Source organism: Pygocentrus nattereri, chromosome 29, assembly GCF_015220715.1.
Source record: "Pygocentrus nattereri isolate fPygNat1 chromosome 29, fPygNat1.pri, whole genome shotgun sequence".
Classification (NCBI taxonomy): Eukaryota; Metazoa; Chordata; class Actinopteri; order Characiformes; family Serrasalmidae; genus Pygocentrus; species Pygocentrus nattereri.
This window is the reverse complement of record NC_051239.1, coordinates 11,209,837-11,215,696: the sequence shown is the minus strand read 5'-3', so window position 1 is coordinate 11,215,696 and position 5,860 is coordinate 11,209,837. Positions and strand designations below refer to the sequence as shown.

At 39.7% G+C, this 5,860-nt stretch overlaps 1 long non-coding RNA gene across 1 annotated transcript; it reads left to right on the top strand.

The window, feature by feature from the left end:
• The first annotated feature begins 681 nt into the window (after nt 1–681).
• LOC119262797 lies at nt 682–3,293 on the top strand. The gene is made up of 3 exons (XR_005129901.1): nt 682–984; nt 2,264–2,469; nt 3,174–3,293. It is a non-coding gene; the product is annotated as an uncharacterized LOC119262797 (long non-coding RNA).
• The last annotated feature ends 2,567 nt before the right edge of the window (nt 3,294–5,860 follow it).

Sequence of the window (5,860 nt, the reverse complement as noted above, 5' to 3'; positions counted from 1 at the left end):
ACCCGGGCTAACAAAGTATACAGAGAAAGACAAAGACCACAATCTGTAGAACTACAAAGTGCATAAATGATTATAGATGCAAGATGTAAACATGTCATGGGAGATATGCTGTCATGTGTATCATTTAATGATGTGGTTACTGTTACTGTTCATTGCTATAACATGTCATAATATTTGGTGTCATGACTGATGACAACAGTATACTTTTAACAAAACTCACATTAGGGCATCTGCCATCACAATTACAGATAATGGTAACGTTGACATACATTATTGAACATAATCTGACAGCATATGACATCTATTATAACGTGTTTATGATGTAGTTATGTCAGATTTACGTTGCAGAGTTCAAGTATAGTGTTTGTCATTCTGTGTCGACAGGGTCAAGGCCATACTTCCGCCATTCAGTTTCTTCCTATGTCAAAAATATGGCATAAATGTAATGGATGTGGTCTTCTTTCCTTCTTTCTAGGAACCGAAAATCAAAAGGAAAAACTCCTGAAGAATATGAGGAAGAACCACAGAGAGGAACCGACAGTCAGAAGGAAAACTACTAAAGAGCAAGAACTACATATAGGAACCAAAAAACAAAGTGAGAAACTCCTGAAGAGCATGAGGAAGAGCCACTGAGAGGAACCGAAAAACAAAGTGAGAAACTCCTGAAGAGCATGAGGAAGAGCCACTGAGAGGAACCGAAAATCAAATGGAGAAACTTCTGAAGAGCATGAGGAAGAACTACTGAGAGGAACTGAAAGTCAAAAGGAAAAACTCCTGATAAGCATGAGGAAGAACTACATAGAGGAACCAGAAAACAAAGTGAGAAACTCCTGAACAATATGAGGAAGAACCACTGAGAGGAACCAGAAATCAAAGTGAGAAACTTCTGAAGAGCATGAGGAAGAACCACTGAGAGGAACCGAAAATCAAAAGGAGAAACTTCTGAAGAGCATGAGGAAGAACTACTAAAAGACAGACCTGAAAGTAAATATCTAAGACTATCTAATAGAGAACCACTAAGATGAGGCTAAAATAGCTTTAAAATGACATCAAAGCACTTACACTTGGCAATTTCAACTGTCCAGAATGTCATTAAGATGTAGGTATTAAGGAGAGCTGGAGTCAAAGCAAAATCTGGAAGACCAAAAAAAACTCTCAAGTAGAACATCTATGTTCTACCTGCTGGTCTGAAAAGCAAAACCCCCATATGACCACAAAGGGCCTGCAGGGGGTTCAGCTCTCACAGGAGTAGTGGAGCACTTCTACTGTGCAGCATTGCATGCACAAACATGATCTGCATGGATGTCATCAGAAGGAAGCCCTTCCTGGGACCTCACCACAAAAATCCAGCATGTACTACTTCCAGAAACCTAACCTAAAGCTTGGCTTCGCAGTCCCCTTACTTAGATCTATGCAGATGGCCCAAGATGATCATTTCTAAAGCTAATCAAACATAAAGTAACTGTGCATTTACATTTGCCAAAAAAATGTTAAAGTTTGTTGCCTAGTTTGCATTTTGCATACAACTGTATGTTTTGTTTTCATTCACCTTTCTCTGCTCTTTGGTTAACCCTCAACTCCACTGATGTGCCCAAATTTTGATTACACACATCTATAACCTAAGAATAATTCTCCCTATAAACTCTCCCAGTTTGCGTTAAAGTCCCTGTAGTTACTGAATAACAAGCCTTAGTATGTAAAATAGATTTGAAGGCGTTAAATTAGAAGCTTGAACTGCTCTGCTTGCATGACTGTAACAAGAAAGTAGCGCCAACATATGAGCGACATCCCTTGAACTTTGCGGGAGCCCATTTTTTGCTTTCAGGTAAACAAATCCCCATTAAATTGTATGTGCTGTCTAAAGCCATACGGCATGTTTTCACCCATGCCTTATGGAATAGCCTGGCCCTTTTCACTGTTTCTATGAACATGTTTAATATTCTGAGCTGTAGACATTACCTAGCTCCGTGATGAAGGCGTTTTAGAAAAGAGCGAGTGAGCAGGCAAGATGGATGGATGGATAGATGGATGGATGGATGAAGAAAAAACAGTTGTTTACTTTCCAGTCTGCTGTCAAAATCTTGACTACACCATCAGAGAAGCTGGCTCCAGGAGCGTAGCTGTCAATCAGACATGGCAACTCCACCCTCATTAGGCCCACGTTTGTGTGTGTGTGTGTGTGTGTGTGTGTGTGTGTGTGTGTGTTTGTGTCTTTTAACTCCCCCCTTCCTCCTCAAATCCCATCTCACCCTGAATTCATTAGTGCGTCGCCCCTCCGATATGATAATGTGTTTTGAATGTGGTGGTTAAGTTACAGTGACAGAATGTGCCTTTATTGAGGAGGACAGAGGCCCCGTTGACTGGCAGGACCAACGCAGAGCCGTCCACCTCAACGCCTGACAAAAATGTTTCCATGTCCACCCTGCTGAGAGGTGAGGACGTGAGGCTCCATTGGGTGGACACAGCAGGGTAAGAGCATGTTTGTTTTCTTATGTTTACAGGACAAAAATGTCCTGCATTTGTAGAAAGACTAGAGAAAAAACAGGGTTACCCTATAATGTTAGAACTGAAATACCATAAAACACCTTTATAGTAAGTGAAAATAAATATAATCCAGTAAAAATTGGGTGATACCTGCAAATAATACTGAGCTGCCGTGAGTAGAGGTTTAGAAATGGTTAAGCACATTAATGCTAACTGCCCAGATAAATGCAACCAAACACTTCCTATAACTGTAGATCAGTTTTAATTCAGCCACTTTGGAGGGCTTTAAGCCTTAACTGACCATTTAAGGTCCTGCCATAGCATCTGAATGAGGTTTATGTCTCCAAAACATTTTTTTCACCAAGGCCCTGACGAAACAAAGCATCAAACTACCACCACCATGTTGGAGTGCTGGGTGATGTTCCTTTGTGGAATGCTGTGTTAGCTTAATGCCAGTCATAACGGGACCCCTGTCTTCCAGAAAGTTCCACACTGTAAAAACTTAGAGGTCAGCTCAACTCAAAATGATGTAGTAACTAATTACATGGCTTTTCTTGAGTTGACTCAACATGAGGATACGCAACTCAAATTTCTTTGTTGAGTCAAAAGTTCTCTTAATGCTTTTAGTTCTGCATCTCAGTTATGTAAATAAAATTAACTTGTTTTTTTATACTCAACTTCCTCACCAGCCAAGACTCTCTCCATCACACCATCCTGCGAGACATTGAGTACACACTCATGGATGGCTATGGCATCGCTGGGGCTCAAACTCACAACCTCCTGTTGGGTAGACGGCTCAGTCCACTGCCTCACTCAGGAACACATGAAGCAACTCAGATTGTTGAGTCACAAACGTTGGCCTTAACCGAGGTGAGCGAAGTCTGCAGCTCCTTAGATGTTCATCTGCGTTCTTTGTGGATCTGTGCTCTTGGATGCTCTTGTGGGACTAGCCACTGTTCCAAGTTTACTCCATTTGGATATAAATGTTATCACTGTACTTTACTGGAATACCATAACCTTAGAAATGGGTTTGCAACTCTTTCCAGACTGATAGATTTGAAGCATTTTCTTTCTCATCTCTTCTGGGATGTCTTTTGATGGCGACATAGTGTATTGCTTGTTAAGACCTTTTGGCCTATTTCATATTACTTGAAAATGGTGTTTAGACTCTTGCTGGCTTGGCAGTAATCAACCCTGATTGTGTATAGTGTAATTGATCCCAGATCTGAATCTGGATCTTATATTAAATTTCTTTGAAGATCTTTCAGAAATTAAGGGGATAAATCTGCAAAAATAGAAGAAATGATGAGGCAGAAGCACTGCATGTGCCATTTAGTCCAAATTTTTGTCTTAATCCTCTTTCTAAATGCACCCTTTCTATTTCTTCTCTAGAGTGACAAATAGCTCCATTTAGTTTATCTGGCTCTCATCTGTACACATTCTCTAAAATGGTAACTTTACAGGAAAAGGCAGAACATTCTTGACTGGTAATGAACGTTAATGTAAAGAGCTTATATTCAGTGTAACTTTGGAACATTTTTATTGCTCTATTCATCATTTCTACCATATTAGTCCGAATCACGGTCCCACCATTAAATAAATAAATAAAATAATGAAGTATTCAGACCTTAGACAGCGTTTACTTAGATAAGACTATGCTATGATTGATTTAAGCTCAAGCAATGAATAGTGATAGTAATAGTGCTTTCTATTGGAAGGTGTCTGTCCCAAACCCTGACCCCTAAATTTATATTTGTGAAAATAATGTTCAATTTTTTTTGCGTTTTTAAATAGTTTTAAAAGGATATTTTGATTTATTTAAAGTAACTTTAAATGTTTTAGATTTATCTTGACTTTAATTTTTATATTAAAAAATAAATCATTGGTATTCCAAAAAAATGTCCCATGTTTTCATATATACTGAAACACAGAGTTTTAGTCCATAGGTGGAGGCTTATTGTTTTGAAGCAAATGAGTGTGAAATCAGTGTGAAACACTAAGAACTGTCATTACACACACACACACACACACACACACATTTTCTAAGCCGCTTCTCCCTCAGGGTCGCGGGGGGTGCTGGAGCCTATCCCAGTGGTCATCGGGCGTAAAGCAGGACACCCTGGACAGGTCGCCAGTCCATCGCAGGGCAAGAGCTGTCATTACCATTACTGAAACACATTTTCTGCCTTTAAGTAACTTTTTTTGTGTTTTAATGAAAAATATTACGACGTGTGTGCAGCTATTCAAAGGTGTGTTTGCTAGTCATGAACTGTCTAGCATTTTTGAATCATGCTCAAACTTAACTACCATTGAAACAGTCAGTACCTAAACATTTGGTAAAGTTTTGGCGTTGTTATTATTGTACTAGTAGCGACTAAATGGCACGTTCAGTCAATTATTTTAATAAAATAAAAATAATTAGGGGACAGGGTCACTCAAAGAAAAACTATTTTAGAGTCTAATGAAATGTGTTTTTAGCTCTGCCCAGTTCAGAGGAATGATCCATATAGCATAGAACTCAAAAACAAGGCATAGCATTAATCAGCTACAGTACCGCAGTCAGTGGAAACACCCCACAAAGATAGGTTTACAAGACTGAGTGTGTGTGCAGACGGCAAGAGAGGTGGAGTTGTCTTTCTGAAGCTTGAGTCACTCAGTAAAGTGGACACTTTATGTAGCAACATGAGCCCCCACCCGTCTACACACACACACACACACACACACACACACACACACACACACACACACACACACACACACACACCATCCCAATCAGCATTCTCTACACACACTCATATGCACACACAACCACTCTGTCTCTTTTTCCCGTTTATCACTTCTTAGTCTCAGTCAGATTGTAATCTCTTGTTCAATGGCTTCTTTTTCATGATAATTTGCTGGCAGTCTTTTATCAATAATGGTTTTTATGGGCCGCCGTCGGTGTGGGACTGTCGCGGATTGTAAATAACTCTTTCAGCTCAAGCACACAGAGTTCACATAAGGTGAAGCCTGAGAAAACCCTTTCTAGTGATTGAACAGACAAACAGACAGATGAAGTCATTATTATAGTCCTAATAGTGACCTAAATGAACACGGAATGGTATTGTTTGGTAATGCAAAACAATAGTTGCGAATTTGTGCCGATAACGCTGTTTTCATACAGGGCTGCAATGTTCCTTCAGTGTTTTGATGAATCAGACATTCATGTGATCCCAGTAGAAGTCAAAACCTTGGTCAAAGTAATGCAGTTTAGTCTGCAGTCCACCTGTGAATGCCAGCGTCTACATATCAAAAATGTTTTCACGTCTGCCTTGTTTAGTGTAGACCAGTTCAGCTTTTTCTTGAGCACAGTTTGTTTTGACAGATGTGACCACTC